General features: G+C 35.8%; 1 long non-coding RNA gene across 1 annotated transcript in view; it reads left to right on the top strand.

Annotated features, from left to right (window-relative positions):
- The first annotated feature begins 248 nt into the window (after positions 1-248).
- The window catches only part of LOC130220740 (uncharacterized), a 66,280-nt gene continuing 46,945 nt past the window's right edge, over positions 249-19,583 (top strand). The window contains exon 1 of the long non-coding RNA XR_008836223.1: positions 249-381. This is a non-coding gene — a long non-coding RNA (uncharacterized LOC130220740). The remainder of the gene's footprint in view (positions 382-19,583) is intronic.

The following is a 19,583-nucleotide window of genomic DNA, read 5'->3' as shown; positions in this document are numbered from 1 at the left end:
CTCATCCTCAAAAGACAGATAAGAGAATTTTCCTGTTACGTTTTTCAGTTTTTAGCCTTTACATCCGTCGCAAAGTTCAGGTCAACATCAGTACGAGGATAAAGAAGAAAATCTCAAGAGTTATTTATTTAATTTTTTACGTATTCATCGACTGGCTTTTTTGGAAACAGAGAGATAAGCAGAGGCTGAAGGTTATTACCTTCACTTTGTGTGTCTGAGGGCCTGAGTAAACACAAAATGGATTTAGATTGCATTTCTATTCCTCCACAGAGACCGCCGCTCGGCTTGCTGATATTGGACCAACAACGCTTGCGGAATTAGCAAAGAGGACGCAGAATCGGGATCTTTTTCCCAGTTTATTGGCTTCTTCTGGAACCACAGGTCAGTTTCTGTTGAATGGGAAAAACCTGATAACCGGCGCATTGTGTTTGCTTGGTTTTTGTCCGCAGCACAGTGTGTTGTTGTCAGCGCAGGCAGGATGAATAATAGTTGGTCTCCCCGGGGGATGTTTTTAATGTGTTTATTGTATCAGATAATTGCAGATGGAAAACAGAGGCCTTCAGATTCCCTGCGAGTGAATGACAAAGAGTTGCTGATTATTAAAACGCAGAGAATAAAGAACTCAGGTGAACGCTAACAAAGCGGTTACTGTGGTAACCAAAACTAAAACGAACTTAACTAAAACAAAAGTATCTGGCTCACTAAAATAGAGTAAAAACAAAGCATGACATTCATTCAATCATTTTCCTTCAGCTTAGTCTCATATTAATCAGGGGTCGCCACAGCGTAATGAACCGCCAACTATTCCGGCAAAAGTTTTACCGCAACCTAGCACTGGAAAATACCCATACACACTCACATTCACACACGCACTCATACACTACGGCCAGTTTTGTTTATCAAATTCACCTATAGCACATGTGTTTGGACTGTGGGGGAAATTTGAAATGTATTTATTTAACAGGGACAATGCTCATTAATCAACAGTAAAACTGTATATAAGCCAGAGTTAGCCACAAGGGCTAATTTTCATCTGTTGCTCCTGCCAGATTTTAAAAAGGCAACCTAAAAACCCATTATTACACATACAATTACAGTAAAGTAACATACAACAAAAACCTAATAAAAACAAAAGTGTAAAGTCCAGTGGTTTGAGAGTTGTAATTACTGACAATAAATATTTTATGATCCTTAAACATTGTTATTAGTTGTTATTATGTGTTTTATTATATGTCTATTTTTGTTCTGAATATGCTGGAAAATATTTTAGGATATTTCCACATAGGAGTGTGTTTTCTGTTAATTTTGGTACTGATCTATGATCATTTTTAGCTAGAAAAACAGACACGTTTTACTGTCATTCAAGCTTAATTAAACTATTACTGTTTTAATCAAAATTTTAATGTGGTAATTCAAAGTGTTGTAATAAAATGAGTTAAAAAAGAAAACCTAAAAATTATTGGAGTAACATTTTACAAGGTTTTGTTTCAAAGTTTCCATTTTAATTTCCAAGAATCACCCTAAAAACTTAATTCATTTATTTTCCTTCAGCTTAGTCCCTTTATTAATCAGGGGTCGCCACAGCGTAATGAACCGCCAACTATTCCGGCAAAAGTTTTACGCAGCGGATTCTCTTCCAGCTGCAACCTAGCACTGGAAAATACCCATACACACTCACATTCACACACACTCATACACTACGGCCAGTTTTGTTTATCAAATTCACCTATAGCACATGTGTTTGGACTGTGGGGGAAATTTGAAATGTATTTATTTAACAGGGCTCATTAATCAACAGTAAAACTGTATATAAGCCAGAGTTAGCCACAAGGGCTAATTTTCATCTGTTGCTCCTGCCAGATTTTAAAAAGGCAACCTAAAAACCCATTATTACACATACAATAACAGTAAAGTTACATACAACAAAAGGATAAAATATAGTGTAACAGACTGAAGAAGGCCAGGAAGCGTTTAACAGTTCAAACTAGTCTTTAATGAACTTTTGCATGTTGCAGACAGAGTAATCCTTGTGCTCGCTGGAAAGCAGCAACTCTCTCACACACAAAAAACATACCTGTCTCCTCCAATGGGAAACCCCGTCCTCCCTCTCGAGTGTGCAGACTCGCTTTTCCCCAAAATCGAGCCCCTTAAAACCCCACGTTACAAGTACAGATACACCCCGAAGTAAAATAAAGGAGCTGTCTTAAACCTTTTCTAGCATGCTACAATAATAAGAATTTCATAAAAAGCCAGAGAGGAGAATTACACATGATTATAAACTTGATTTGCTTTAAATGTTGAATTATTTGTAATACCAGTGGCGCAGTAGGTAGTGCTGTCGCCTCACAGCAAGATGGTCGCTGGTTGAGCCTCGGCTGGGTCAGTTGACGTTTCTGTGTGGAGTTTGCATGTTCTCCCGGCGTTCGCGCGGGTTTCCTCCGGGTCCAAACACATGCGGTACAGGTGAATTGGGTAGGCTAAATTGTCCGTAGTGTATGCAACCCAGGCTCATTCTGAAAATGTACCTCCACGGACGTTTCTGGAGACCATTAAATAATGTACTTTAATGTGGTAATTCAAAGTGTTGTAATAAAATGAGTTAAAAAAGAAAACCTAAAAATTATTGGAGTAACATTTTACAAGGATTTGTTTCAAAGTTTCCATTTTAATTTCCAGGAATCACCCTAAAAACTTAATTCATTTATTTTCCTTCAGCTTAGTCCCTTTATTCATCAGGGGTTGCCACAGCGGAATGAACCGCCAACTATGCCAGCAAATGTTTTTAACAGCAGATGCCCTTCCAAATCAACCCAGTACTGGGAAACACCCATACACACTCATTCACACACACACACACACACTCATACACTACGGCCAATTTAGTTCATCAATTCTCCTATAGAAACCGGAGCACCTGGAGGAAACCTACGCCGACACAGGGAGAACATGCAAACTCCACACAGAAATGCCAACTGACCTAGCCGGGATTCGAACCAGTGACCTTTTTGCTGTGAGGTGTTAGCGCTAACCACTGAGCCACTGTGAAGCCCCCTAAAAGTGTATATATTCTTATCATAATTTTCTAAATGTGTTACATGCAATTGCTTGTGAAACTTCCTGGCAATTCTGTCAGAGCGTAGATGCAAAGCTCCAGAATTCGAGGCAGGAGTGGATGTCTGATATTCGGCTGTGAAGCTTTGAACCAGCGTGTCGTCTGGGAGAGACTGATTTGCTTTAGCCATTAACCTCTGGATGGTCCTAATTACAGAGCGCAGATACGGGACGTCACATGACACGGACAGGTAATTAAACACAGTGGCCTTTATGCACCAGCACACCAGGGTTGCCAGGTCCATGGATTTCCAGCAGAATTGGGCTACTTTTAATCACTTGCTGCAGGTTGTTTTTTTATTCTGTGGGTTAAAGATTTGACTTGAATCAATTATTTTTATGTAGATGCATTGAAATATTGTATTCTGCCAAATTTATGTTCTATCATTGATAAAAACTGTGCTATGATGATCAAACAGTGAGCACACTTTTGTGAGGTGCTGGCACCCTGTTTCCATTTCCATAGTAATGAATTGGCAGGACTCTCCAGGATTGTAGATAAATATTAATAACTAAAAAGGAATATGTAGAGGAAAGTTTTCCAATTTAATTAGTAATATCTTCAATGTTTATATTAGGTTTTTTATCAGTCTTTAATTGATTCATTTCACAAGTTTGGACTTTACTTCTGCCAGAGTTTTTCTTCACTTATCCATTACATTTTTATCTTTACGGCTAGTTTTGATCAGCCACTGGGCAAGTTTTGATTGGCCATTTGGGTTCATTTTGATGGGCCACTGGGCTAGTTTTGAGTGGTCAATGGGCTACTTTGATTGGACTTAGGCTAGATTTTATTGGGCTAGTTATTATTGGCCATTGAGCTAGTATTTATTGCTCATTAGGCTAGTTTTGACTGGGCTAGTTTTGATTGGCCATTGAGTTGGTTTTGATCAGCCACTGAGCTAGTTTCGATTGGTCATTGGGTTCGTTTTAATTGGCCACTGGGTTGGTTTTGATTGGCCACTGGGCTAGTTTTGATTGGTCATTTGGTTCGTTTTGATTGGCCACTGGGTTGGTTTTGATTGGCCACTGGGTTCATTTTAATTGGCCACTGGCCAAGTTTTGATTGATCATTGAGTTTGTTTTGATTGGCCACTGGGGTAGTTTTGAGTGGTCAATAGGCTACTTTAATTGGACTTTGGCTAGATTTTAGTGGGCGAGATTTTATTGGCCATTGAGCTAGTATTTATTGCTCATTAGGCTAGTTTTGACTGGGCTAGTTTTGATTGGCCATTGGGTTGGTTTTGATTGGCCACTGGGCTAGTTTTGATTGGCCATTGGGTTGGTTTTGATTGGCCACTGGGCCAGTTTTGATTGGTCATTGGGTTGGTTTTGATTGGCCATTGGGGTAGTTTTGAGTAGTCAATTGGCTACTTTGATTGGACTTATGCTAGATTTTAGTGGGTTAGATTTTATTGGTCATTGTGTTGGTTTTGATTGGCCACTGGGCTAGTTTTGATTGGCTACTGGGTTGGTTTTGATCGGTCACTGGTTCTAGTTTTGATTGGCCATTGGGTTGGTTTTGATTGGCCACTGGGCTAGTTTAGATTGGCTACTGGGTTGGTTTTGATCAGTCACTGGTTCTAGTTTTGATTGGCCATTGGGTTGGTTTTGATTGGCCACTGGGCTAGTTTAGATTGGCTACTGGGTTGGTTTTGATCAGTCACTGGTTCTAGTTTTGATTGGCCATTGGGTTGGTTTTGATTGGCCACTGGGCTAGTTTTGATTGGTCATTTGGTTCGTTTTGATTGGCCACTGGCCTAGTTTTAATTGGCCACTGGGTTGGTTTTGATTGGCCACCTGGCAAGTTTTGATTGGTTTGACTTGGTTTTGATTGGCCACTAGGGTAGTTTAGATTGGCTACTGGGTTGGTTTTGATCAGTCACTGGTTCTAGTTTTGATTGGCCATTGGGTTGGTTTTGATTGGCCACTGGGCTAGTTTTGATTGGTCATTTGGTTCGTTTTGATTGGCCACTGGCCTAGTTTTAATTGGCCACTGGGTTGGTTTTGATTGGCCACCTGGCAAGTTTTGATTGGTTTGACTTGGTTTTGATTGGCCACTAGGGTAGTTTTGATTGGTTATTAAGCTACTTTGCATAGGCTAGTTTGTTATTGGTCGTTGGGTTGGTTTTGACTAGTTTTGAGTGGTCATTGGGCTACTATTTATTGGCCATTAAGTTAGTTTTGATTGGGCTAGTTTTGATTGGCCATTGGGCTAGTTTTGATTGACCATTGGTCTAGTTTTGATTGGTCTTTGGGTTTTATTCGGTTACTGGTTTTAGTTTTGAATTGCCCATTGGGTTGGTTTTGATCAGCCACTGGACTAGTTTTGATTGGCCATTGGGTTCATTTTATTTGGCCACTGGCCAAGTTTGATTGATCATTGAGTTCGTTTTGATGGGCCACTGGGGTAGTTTTGAGTGGTCAATGGTCTACTGTAGGGTACATGTGACCATTATGCTTAATTCACAAGTACTGACGCGTATTAGTGCTCTTACATTCGATCAAGACACGAGAGTCCATCTAATTCAATGTATCTTCGTTTTATTTTTACATCAGACATCCACACGTGCCAATGTTGTCAAAATCCACTCACATACAACTTGTTTGTTCCAGCCTGATAAACAATGACTCCAATATTTCACTTCTACGGTCAAAAGCTTGTGCTCTCCAACTTCTGCACATTGCACTAAAAACTCACGTGTGTCACACCAACTGTGGAAACTATATGAAGCATACTACACATGCGCAGTAGAAAATAACTCAAAGTATATGACATGCAAATGGCAAGAACATAAGAAGTATATAAAAACAGTATATAAAAGTATATAACATGCAAATATATATATAAATATAAAACTTACCTAAAACAATAAACTATTAAATATGGCTCCTACAGTCTACTTTGATTGGACTTAGGCTAGATTTCATTGGGCTAGTTTTTATTGGCCATTTAGCTAGTATTCATTGCTCATTAGGCTAGTTTTCACTGGGCTAGTTTTGATTGGCCATTGGGTTGGTTTTGATTGGCCACTGGGCTAGTTTTGATTGGCCATTGGGTTGGTTTTGATTGGCCACTGGGCTAGTTTTGATTGGCCATTGGGTTGGTTTTGATTGGCCACTGGGCTAGTTTTGATTGGCCATTGGGTTGGTTTTGATTGGCCACTGGGCCAGTTTTGATTGGTTATTGAGTTGGTTTTGATTGGCCATTGGGGTAGTTTTGAGTAGTCAATTGGCTACTTTTATTGGACTTATGCTAGATTTTAGTGGGCTAGATTTTATTGGTCATTGTTTTGGTTTTGATTGGCCACTGGGCTAGTTTTGATTGGCCTCTGGGTTGATTTTGATCGGTCACTGGTTCTAGTTTTGATTGGCCATTGGGTTGGTTTTGATTGGCCACTGGGCTAGTTTTGATTTGCTATTGAGTTGGTTTTGATTGGCCACTGGGCTAGTTTTTATTGGCCATTGGGTTGGTTTTAATTGGTGACTGGTCCTAGTTTTGATTGGTTATTGAGTTGGTTTTGATTGGCCACTGGGAAAGTTTTGAGTGGTCAATGGGCTACTTTGATTGGACTTAGGGTAGATTTTATTGGGCTACTTTTTATTGCCATTTGAGCTAGTATTTATTGCTCATTGGGCTAGATTCGACTGGTATATTTATCCAAGGTTATCATACCGTCAGAATCTTATACCAGCCCATGCCTAGGCTAGTTTTGATTGTCCATTGAAATAGTTTTTATTGACCATTGGGTCAGTTTTAATTGTTTTAGTTTTGATTGGCCGCTGGACAAGTTTTGATTGGTCATTGAGTTGGTTTTGATTGGCCACTGAGGTAGTTTTGATTGGCCACTGGGCTAGTTTGATTTGGTTTTGACCTTGCAGCGGTGGCATATTTTGAGTTTGATATTATTGGGCTAGTTTGATTGGCAGTAGAGCTGATTTTGTTGTGAAAACCTGGCAACCCTGCAGCACACAGCTCTGTGCAGTCTCATCTTCATACAGTCAATGGTGTCTAATTCCCCAGATCCACTTTGAGCAGGCCAAGGGTTCGAGCGGAGCCCAGCGCGATAAGTCACAGGGATTTGCTGTGATTTTCTGGGATGGAGCCGCTCGGGCTTTGATGTCTCCAGTTTCCTAAAATTAGACCCTGAATGGAGCGGCACACAGGTAAAAAGAGGTGCCTTTGAGAAATGATCCGGGGCCACAGGTTAAAGTGGACTAATTTACTTTACTGTCACGGGCCTGTCAAAGCACAGAGAGAAACAGCTGAAAAATAGATTCGCGGGAACAAGAACTTTAATAATACGACTGCTTTAAATATCTGTAGCCTTTTCATTTTCAAGGGCGTCAGAGCTCGAGGGAGCGACGCTTTCAGAGCGACTCCATCAGCAGAGAACGGGTCACTAAAGTTGAGTTTCTAAAGTTTGAGCTAAATGATCCTCCTCTTTCTGTTGACCTGTTTTTTTTAATCTGAAGTGTTCAGCTTTCATTTAAAGACACATAAATATTTTTATCTCTGCTGCAGAGAAAAAGCCTACAGAGTGTTTTTATGAGGCATAATCAGCCATATTGAAGAGCAGAATGTAAACAATGCCACAAAACTAAACAAAAATGGCCTATTTTGCTGATTATTCCTGCTGAAAATGATCAATTATCATCATCGAGTACTAAAATAACTTATTAAAACAAGTACAAATATATGTATATTATTATTATAACATGGAAATAATTTAGTGCATAAATAAAAGATTATATTTTTTAAAGAAATACAAATAATATTTCCTTTAGTAATTAATATTAAAGCATGCACTGCATGAATCTAAAAAGACCCACTATAAACTATATTTCCTATTCGAGAAAAGACAAATCGCAGGACAACAAAGCAGCACTTGAAAGCAGGAATTCACAGGAATTCACATTAAAAAGGGCCTAATTACTGTCATCTAGAGAGTTAGTCATAGGGACAAGAGTGTGAAAGCCATTAACAGACTAATTAGCAAACTATTTTTTAATTAAATCAAACAGGAGTCCTTAAAAACACAACAGATGTAATCAGCAGAGCGGAGAGTGTTGAGAAGTGAGCCTTCATTTTACTGCAGCTCGTTTACTGTGAGTTTACCGCGGGTAACTGAGGCCCTTCTGCATGTTAAATGACACTGCTTACTAAATAATAAGGTCACATATTAAATTAAATGCTCTTGACATTCATTAGCAGATCGTTCAATTAAAGAAATGATTTCTATGCTCATGTTTCAGTCTTGTTTGTAATAGTCTTTTAACCTTTAAAACACACGCACACACACACACACATTTGTCTATAATAATTTATCTAAATGTAATAACTCTGAAACAAATATCTGTTTCAAATATTGAGATTTGCATCTGTCCGAATGCTTATCATGTATACATTATTGATGGAAAGTAACTAAGCATAAATAAATAATTAATTAAGTAGTTAATTTTACGGTTTCCTTTTGTTTGGGATGGATATTGGGATGTAAAATGTTTGCTGCTTACATGATTGTTATACTCATGTGTGAACTGTAGTAATATGTACATTTTAAAAAATATCATAAATATATTGTAAAAAATGTGGTGTTATAATACATATATCAGTAACACTTTATAACTACACGCTATACATTAATTTTTTAAGCATTAGCAAATAGTGAATTCATTATCTGTTAGGCATTAACTCTCCATTACCAGATGTTAGTAAGCAGTTTATAAATACAGCTACAAATGCTCTATTCTTGACTTATAAGCACATTTATAATGTGCTTAATGATTGTATTTTCATACTTTAAGTATTATTATTATTATTATTCTTATTATTATTCTTCTTATTATTATTATTATTATTTTACAAACCAGTTATTTGAGAGAAGTTGCTATTTTTTTATAGATCATTCAGAATGCATTAGTAAATTATGAATAAACTATTCAAATTAACACTCATATTTCTTATTATTCAGGCATATATTAATAGTTAATTTGTAAGTTAATTAATGCTTTATTAGCTTAACTTCATCCAGTTTTGTGACCTAATCTAAAGTGAGGACTATTTATGCTTAATAAATCCCTTATAAATGATAATATTTATATTCTATATATATTCTAAACGGGACAAAAGAAAATAAACGACTTTATTAATTTCTATTCATTTGAAGATACACTAATGAAACTGTCTCAAATGAAAAATTAATTTGGTCCTAACTAAAACAAAATTACTGTACAGTTTAACCATCGCTAAATAATATTGAAGTGTTATAATATATTGTTAAATTATTATATTGCTGTTGTTTTATTCAATTGTATGTTATATTTTGACACTCCTATTATTCAGCAATGTTTAACATTTACAGTAATTTTACTTTACTTTGAAGATAGTCCTCACTTTAGATTAGGTCACAAAACTATATGAAGTCGAGTTAATAAAGCATTTATTAACATACAAATTAACTATTAGTATATGCCTGAATGATAAGATATATGAATGATAATTTGAATAGTTTATTAATCATTTACTAACTCAATCTGAATGATCTACTCTGAATGAACTACTCTTAAATACAAATGATAGTAACACTATAATAACTACACACTGTGAATTATCTATTAAGCATTAGCAAATAGTTCATTATTTATTAAGCATTAACTCTACATTAACAGATGTTAGTATAAGCAGTTTATAAATACAGCTACAAATGCTCTATTCTTAACTTATAAGCACATGTATAATGTGCTTAATGATTGTGTTTTCATACTTTGAATACTTCATTATTAAATTCAGTGTTGCATTATTTACAAATCTTGTGTATTTAAGAGTAGATGGGGTTTTTAAGATCATTCAGATTGAGTTAGTAAACGATTAATAAACTATTCAAATCAAAATTCATATATCTTATTATTCAGGCATATAGTAATGGTTACTATTTATGTTAATAAATGCTTTATTAAGGCACCTTCATGCAGTTTTGGGACCTAATCTAAAGTGAGGACTATTTATACTTTATAAATCCCTTATAAGTAGGCCCACACGGAATCTTCGTGTGTAGAATTTCACAGATTTTCCGCAGATTTTTAGCTCATCATTAATTCTGTTTATTTACTTGTGTAAACGTGTGTAAATCTATATTCGTTCAGTTTTTAAATAATTTCAGTAATATTGTTGACTAATATGAAAATGTTCATCTGATTTATGTATAATGGAGTTTGAACAGTAATATTTTCTGTCTTTCAGTAGAGATATTATATGAGAGACTTGCTTTGTTTACCAAATAATGTGAATCTAATTGGATTTGCATTTTAAACATTAAATACAAGTTAAAAAGAGATTATTTTTTATTTCACATATTAAGGTTTTAGTTATAATACACTGAAAAAAAATATTCAAAGATGATTCCTTGGATTTACTCAATTTTTTTTTAACGTTAAGTGGTGTCAAACAATTTATTTGGGCTGAATTTAAACAAACAAATTAAGTTGAACATTATTAAATTTAATTTGTTTGTTTAAATTCAACTCAAATAAATTGTTTGCAACAGTTTTGCATGCAACACTTTTTTCAGTGTACTCCCATAATAATTCAGCAGAAATTCGCAGATTTTTACCAAAATTCTCAGCAGAAATAGCAAAAAATGTCCGCAGATTCCGTGTGGGCCTACTTATAAGTAAAGGCTCAGTATCAAATGAACAATAAATGTTTGCAATCTAATCTAAAAAATAAAATTACTGTAAAGTTTAAACATTGCTGAATAACAGGAGTGTCAAAATACCATTAGCAATAAATACAATTAAATAAAACTGGATAAAACAGCAATATTTTAATTTAACAATATATCATGATCAAATATTTCACTGTTATTTAGCGATGTTTAAACTGTACAGTAACTTTATTTGAGTTAAGACTGCAAAGATTTAGTTTTATTTGTGTCTTCAAATGTATAGAAATGAATAAAGTCTTTTATTTTCTTTTTTCTGTTTAGAATAAAACTGAGCCTTTAATTATCATTTATAAGGGATTTATAAAGCATAAATAGTCCTCATTTTAGATTAGATCACAAAACTGCATGAAGTCGAGTTAATAAAGCATTTATAAACATACATAGTAACTATATTACTTTATTATTAGTAATATAACATTTAAAATGTGCCTGAATAATAAGATATACACTGTAAAAAATGTTGGGTTCCACACAACTCTTTCACCTTGCTCCAACTCAAATCGATTAAGTTCATTTAATTGATTTTACAAATGTTAGTGAGTTGAACATAAAACAATTAGGTTGTCCCAGAAAAATCCTCAAGAACTTTGTTGATTTAGTTTATTTTAAATAAGTAGTCTGAAAAAAACATCAACAATAATATTGTGAGTGTAGGAAGGCTAATTTAATTAGTGTATTAATCATTTACTTATGGATCCTGGAACTATGGAACTATTCTTAAATATCTGGTTTGTAAATAATGCAATACTTAATTTAGTAATGCTCAAATAATAAGTAATAAAGTATGAAAATACAATCATTAAGCACTTTATAATTGTGCTTATAAGTCAAGAAGACAGCATTTGTAGCTGTAGTTATAAACTGCTTACTAACATCTGGTAATGTAGAGTTAACGCTTAACAGATAATGAATCACTGTTAATGCTCAATAGATGATTCACAGTGTGTAGTTATTATATTGTTACCTAAATGATTTGTAAATAATGCGATACTTAATTTTAATCAGTGACAAAGTATAACAGAACAATTATTAAGCACATTTAGTCAAGAATAGAGCATATCTGCAGTTTAATAATGTCTAATAATGGAGAGTTAATGCTTAACAAGTGAAGAATTCACTACTTGTAATTAATATATTATTCATAATGTGTAGTTAATATAGTGTTAGCGATTAAAGGAATATGAAATCTGATGGGCAGCACTGTGGCTCAAAGGTTAGCAAAACCAAAAGTAAATTGGTACCAAAACCAATTAGTTAATTGGTTCCCAATTGACGAGTGCTCCTTCTACAGTCTTGACTCTCTGTGTATCTGCAGTATATCTGTAACCTCTGCGAGTTATTTCGGGAGATTATTGATTTGTTGCTGCAGTCATCCACACGTGGCTTTAACCTGATATTCATCAATTGTTGGAGACTCACAGCAGCAGAGAATAATCCTGTGATCAAATGAGTGATTTATATACAGAGCTTTGGTCTAAACTGCTCAATGTATTCACTCGCCCACAGTCAAGATAACCTCGCCGCCCTTCAGATGAATATACGGCATATCTGTGTGTTCACATTCATCAACACGCCACAAACACACATACAACATCGCTTATTTGTTTTCCAGAAGAGATGCACACAGTATAAATCAAACACGGAGCTTTTGTGCATCCCTCTGAGAATCGACTTTAGCTCTGATTGAACATCTGAATCTCCTGATGAGGAATAATAAAAACAGTCTCAGTCAGAAACATCAGTCGATGGAGCGAAGACAAACGTGATTATTGACTCAACATGTATGTCAGTCAGTAGGAATCATAATGATCAAGATGCAAAATAACACTATATTTACGGGTTTTAACATGATTATCAAGGCCAAAATAATTGATTAATTATTGATTATAATCAGTCCCTCCAGAATTTTGACCGTCCCGTAATCTTTGAGATAATAAATAAGCATTTCAGAAGAGTTTAGTGTATATACTATATTTACTGTTTTTAATCTGATTATCAAGGAAAAATGATTAATTTGTTATTCATTTATTAATTATTATTTTGAGATCAAAAAAGGAAACATTTCACAAGGCAGTTGAGTATTTTCATTGACTGACTGATTACATTAACATATGGTGTTGGTTGGTTGATTGGTTGATTGATTGATTGATTGATTGATTGATTGATTGACTGGTCACATTTAACATGTAGTGTTTATTGATTGATTGATTGATTGATTGACTGACTTGATTGATCCCCAGTTGATTGGTTGATTGATTGGATGTTTGTTGGTTGACTGATTTCATATGGTGTTGGTTGGTTGACTGATTGATTGGCAATTTATTGGTTGGTTAATTGATTGGTTGGTTGACTAACTGATCAATTAGTTGGTTAAATGATTGATTTGATTGATGCATTAACTGATTGAATAAATGATTTATTGTATGAATGATTGATTGTATAAATAATAGATTGATTGATTGATTGAATATTAATTCACTGATTGACTGACTAATCACTTTAACATAGTGTCGATTGCTTGAGTGCTTGCTTGATTGATTGATTTATTGATTGATTGATTGATTGATTGGATGTTGGTTGGTTGACTGATTTCATATGGTGTTAATTTATGGTTTGGGTGATTGGATGGTTGGTTGATTGATTGATTGATTGATTGATCACATTAACATGTAGTGTTTATTGATTGATAGATTGATTGATTGGATGTTGATTGATTGATTGACTGACTGACTTGATTGATCCCCAGTTGATTGGTTGATTGATTGGATGTTGGTTGGTTGACTGATTTCATATGGTGTTGGTTGGTTGATTGGTGTGGGTGATTGGATGGTTGGTTGACTGATTGATTGGTTAATTTATTGCTTGGTTGATTGATTGGTTGGTTGACTGACTGATCAATTAGTTGGTTAAATGATTGATTTGATTGATGGATTGACTGTTTGAATGAATGATTTATTGTATGAATGATTGATTGTATAAATAATCGATTGAATGAAGGAATGATTGATTGATTGATTGATTGATTGATTGATTGATTGATTGATTGATTGATTTCATATGGTGTTAATTGATTGGTTTGGTTGGTTGGTTGATTTGATTAATTGATTTTGACTGATAACTTTGGTTGACTGACAACATAAACATATATGATTGATTGATTGATTGATTGATTGATCACATTAACATGTAGTGTTTATTGATCGTTAGATTGATTTATTGCATGTTGATTGATTGATTGATTGGATTTCGTTTGGTTGACTGATTTCATATGGTGTTGGTTGGTTGATTGGTGTGGGTGATTGGATGGTTGGTTGACTGATTGATTGGTTAATTGATTGGTTGGTTGACTGACTGATCAATTAGTTGATTGGTTGATTTGGTTGATTGATTGATTGATTGATTGATTGATTGATTGATTGATTGATTGATTGATTGATTGGATGGATGTTGGTTGGTTGGTTGGTTGGTTGGTTGGTTGGTTGGTTGGTTGGTTGGTTGACTGTTTTTATATGGTGTTAATTGATTGGTTTGGGTGATTGGATGGTTGGTTGGTTGGTTGATTTGATTAATTGATTTTGACTGATAACATTGGTTGACTGACAACATAAACATATAGGATTGGTTGATTGGTTGGTTGGTTGGTTGATTGACTGACTTGCTGATTGGTTGGTTTATTGAATGTTGGTTGGTTGATTGATTTCATGTGGTGTTAATTGATTGGTTTGGGTGATTGGATGGTTGGTTTGTGGTTGGTTGATTTGATTTGATTAATTGATTCTTTGACTGATAACATTGGTTGGCTGACAACATTAACATATAATTAATTGATTGATTGATTGATTGATTGATTGATTGATTGATTGATTGATTGATTGATTGATTGATTGATTGATTGATTGATTTGGTAATGCTAATAAAATAATGCTAGTCAAATATTATGTATTGTCATCATGGCAAAGACAAAATAAATGAGTTATTATAAATGAGTTACTAAAACTATTATGTGTAGAAATGTGTAAATCTCTGTTAAACATCATTTTGGAAATTTTACAAGGTAATTACCTCTTCAACTAAAAACAAAAATACAGTTTTCCTTCAAAATATAATATTTAATGCAATGCTGCCACAAACAAATTGTAAAACTTACCAACCAATTTCTACACCATTTATTCAATGCATTATATGATAAAGCGAACATTTAAAACATATGAAGATATCCTGAAGGAATTCAGCTTGCATCTTTCTTTTTGTTTTGTTTTTTGTTACAAAAAAGTAAAATGCTGTACAGGATCAACTCCAGGATGAGTACATATAAACATAAGTAATGATTATTTTTGTCTGAACTCTTTCTGTAAGTGATTCCCAGCGCTGGAGCAGAAGCACAGAGGATGAAATCAAGCAAACAACCTTCAGCTTTTTATAAACTTTGAAGATGTTAAATTATATTTGATAAGCTGAAGCGTCTGTGCTGTTATTAATCATGAACAGATGTCAGAAACTCCATCGAATTCAGCCAAAAGCAAGACTGAATGGGTTAAAGTGTTTTCTGCAGCGATTCAACAGATCGTAGGTCAAACCCAATCACTCAAGAAAATTCATCATAAATCAATAAAACGAGTCAAAATCCTGCTGTGACTTATTGAGGAAGGTGAACTCTGCACCAGGAGCTCACCAAAGGGTCAAATAGTTTCCGTTTTAAGCCTGACTTTAGTTTTTGCTAATCAAACACCATTCAGACGTGTTGTTTGGCTCTTCAGATGTGGAGTGTTTTCCGCTGGGACTCTTATAATGAGCGCTATTGGCCATACACTGAGCGTCATGTGGCTCCTTCACTTTAATCTCAATGCAAACTGATTTTAGAGACTTCAAGATGCATTTGGAAATGACTGACAGAAACCTTCAGCGGATGTGAAGTCTTACAGTATAATCTCAGACTAAGTTTAAAAGGATAGTTCACACAAGACTGAAAATCCAGTCAGTGTTTACTCATCCTTCTCTTGTTTGAAACCTGTAAGACGTTATTTTACCGGGGTCAGAGTGGATGATCAACATCAACAGCCTGAGGTATCAAGACATTTGTGCTGCCCATTACATTACAAACCACAGGAGAGGGTGAATTCTCCAGCAGGATAGCGCTCCTTCTCATACTTCAACCTCCACATCGAAGCTCCTGAAAGCAAAGAAGGTCAAGGTCCTCCAGGATTGGCCAGCCCAGTCACCAGACATGAACATTATTGAGCACGTCTGGGGTAAGATGAAGGAGGAGGCGCTGAAGATGAACCCAAAGAGTCTTGATGAACTCTGGGAGTCCTGCAAGAAGGCTTTCTTTGCCATTCCAGATGACTTTATTAATCAGTGATTTGAGTCATGTCAGAGATGTATGGATGCAGTCCTCCAAGCTCATGATGGAGTCAGACACAATATTCATTCTGTTTCCACTGCAGCATGAGCACATATTCTATACTGGACATTATTGAAGGTTCAGTGACCAGACTTTAGTCTAAGCAGAGTCAGACCTTACTGTCCTAATGAAATCATTCATAATCAGACATGATCATATTTTATTGTGCTCAAATAAGAGTAATCTAGAGGCCTTTGCCTTTCATATAAGACACTTCTGATACCAAATGTCATCTAGAAGTTAAGATATTATTTGTGTTCCTAAAACTTGGATAGGCGACAAGACTTCTCAGGTGGTGTATATTATTATTTTGTGTAGGGTACTATATTTCACCCTTTATTTTTAACATTGTATTTTATTTAAAGTTCTTTTGAGAGAAAGTAAACACTTTACTTGCATTTAATATGCTTTATATGTATATACAATTACAGCTGCAATTAAATTTTCCAGACACCAAAATGCAACCATTCATTCATTCATTCATTCATTCTTCAATTAGAGAGTTTTAAGAGAAGCCCAGACTTCTCTCTCCCCAGACACTTCCTCCAACTCCTCCGGGAGGATCCAGAGGCATTCCCAGGCCAGCCGAGAGACATATTCCCTCCAGCATGTCCTGGGTCCTCCCTGAGGCCTCCTCCCGGTGGGACATGCCTGGAACACCTCCCTAGGTAAGCGTCCAGGAGGCATCCGAAACAGATGCCCGAGCCACCTCAGCTGACTTCTCTCAGTGTGGAGGAGCAGCGGCTCTACTCTGAGTTCCTCCCCTGTCTATAAGGGTGCGCCCTGCCACCCTGTGAAGGAAACTTGTATCTGAGATCTTGTCCTTTTGGTCATTACCCAAAGCTCATGACCAGAGGTGAGAGTAGGAATGTTGACTGGTAAATCAAGAGCTTTTGTCTTTCGGCTCAGCTCCTTCTCTCCTTCTTTGCCGCTGCACCGATCTGCCTGTCAATCTCACGCTCCATCCTTCTGTCATGTCAATAAAACCCTAACATACTTGAACTCCTCCACCTGGGGTAAGGACTTTCCTCCAATCTGGAGATGGCAAACCACATTTTTCCGGTGGAGCACCAAAATGCAACCAATAAAATTAAATTTAACATTATTTTTAACAATTAAATTTTTAAGTAAAAATATTTTACTAATAACTTTTTATTTCAACTTTATTCTTGATATCGTTGAATCCTAATATGTAGCTTTTTTGGTGGCATTTTAAACACTTTTGCATAAAACAAATCATCCACAGTTGCTTCAAAGTAAAGTCAAATTTGTGATTCACATTCATACATGCATTATTAAAAAACAGCAAAGTAGCGTCTCCTCTCAGATGCCCTGTTCTCGCCTACAATTCAGCGATTTAGTCTTGCAAGGAAACAAACGTAATCAGCTCCTGTGAGACTTCAGTACAGTGGCATAAGCTCAAAATAAAATGCATGAAACACGGAGAGGTGAGAGGACTTCATTTGTGTCCGTCAGCTCCACACTTTGATTTGCACATGGATCAAAAATAAAAACAAAACCAAAAGTGTGAAATCCAGTGATATTTTAACCTCCCGGGACTCAGCAGCCTCTGTGGAGCAGACCGAGCATTTCAAGGGCAAAAGACTTTTATGCTCAATGTTGGGTAAATTCCTTTGAAAAAGTAGTAGATTACAAATTCCTGACTACTACTGGTAATTTGTAATTTGATCACATTACTAATTACTTTAAAGTAATCAGATTACTAATTACTTTACTTTGAAGTTACTTTTAAAACATATAAAACCGATAACAAATACTAAATAAACTGCAGCTCTTCCAGTAATACTGTATGTTGTATGTTGTACAAGATAATACCATTTTAAAATGTGCATTTTAATTTAGTGTTAATAACAGATTATTTATTCGTTCATTATTTTCCTTCGGCTTATTCCCTTATTTATCAGGGGTGTTTTACTCAGCTGATGCACTTCCAGATGCAAGCCAGTACTGGGAAACACTCATACACACTCATACACTACAGCCAATTTAGTACATCAATTCACCTATAGTGCATGTGTTGGACCATAGACTGTAAAAGATATGTATGTAGTATCCGTGACGTCACCAATAGGTTTCTGAAGAACGCAAACAAAGCTACAAGTAGGCGTGGCCAACCATCGGTAATTTGTTTGCGTGTCATCGCACCAACCGGGGGATACCAAACAAGGGCAAAGAGGCGGAGCTACAGACGCATGCTTGCTTTTGCTTAGACAGGCTTTTTTTGGGGGAGAAACGCTTAATACTTCATTACCTGCGACTCAATTGTGTTCTGACCACATGTGCTTGGTTGTATACTATATTAATAAAGTGTTTAGTCTTTTAAAAACACTGCATTGAGCTACTCAGCATTGTTCTTATGATGCTTTTCTACAGGAGGAAAGTGTGAATTACTTCCAAACACTTCAGATATAGTGTGTGTTAGTAAATGCAAGACTATTGATGAACTCCAGCATAACACTGTATGACAACGCTTCAGATGACTGTTTTAGAGGCTACAGCTAATAAATCTGTCACATTCTGGAGTGCTTTACGGGTCTAAAGAACATTATAAATGATAAATGATCTTAAATAAAACAAATACATCTATATAGATGATATATCAGTATATAATTTCACTCACCTGGGAAATGGAGGCCATGTGAATGGTTTGTGAGCACAATTAAGTGCACACAGCATGCCATATCATCTGATAGTTGTAATAAATAATTCCAAAAGGAAACTAATTGTGTAAAGCCACATAAAACAACACAAAAATACGATGAATATGCAGAGATCAGCAGCTAATCAGCCGGAATCAGCTGAGGTGAAGCTGACGGCGACCAGCGAGACCTAGCTGTCACTCAAGTGGCCCCGCCCTTAATTATGCAGACTTAATATAACTTAATATAAACAAAACAGATGAGTTATAAAATAATTCACCCCCTCACAGTTGTCATGAAGGGTAATATTAGCTATATGAACCAAAATGGTTCTTTGTACCAGGCTGTAAACACCTTTATTTTTGCTGTAAAGTCGGCCATTTTAAAAGTAGACTTAACAGAAATCTGCTCTATTATGGAGCAGGACTTGCAGAATTTCATAAACTGCAGTTTCAGTTACTTCCATATTTGCTTCATGAGGGAGAGTGGGAGGGTGACACTTGGTTTGGACTGTTGGGGAAACCAGAGCACCCAGAGGAAACATGCAAACTCCACACAGAACTGACTCAGCCGGGACTCGAACCAGTGACCTTCTTGCTGTGAGGCCACAATGCTAACCACTGAGCCACCATGTTGCCATAACGAATTATCTGCAATTATTTATTCATATAGCAATCCTTTTTA

This window comes from Danio aesculapii, chromosome 1, assembly GCF_903798145.1.
Source record: "Danio aesculapii chromosome 1, fDanAes4.1, whole genome shotgun sequence".
Taxonomy (NCBI): Eukaryota; Metazoa; Chordata; class Actinopteri; order Cypriniformes; family Danionidae; genus Danio; species Danio aesculapii.
The sequence above is the reverse complement of the archived record's forward strand: the minus strand, read 5'-3'. Positions and strand labels throughout refer to the sequence as shown.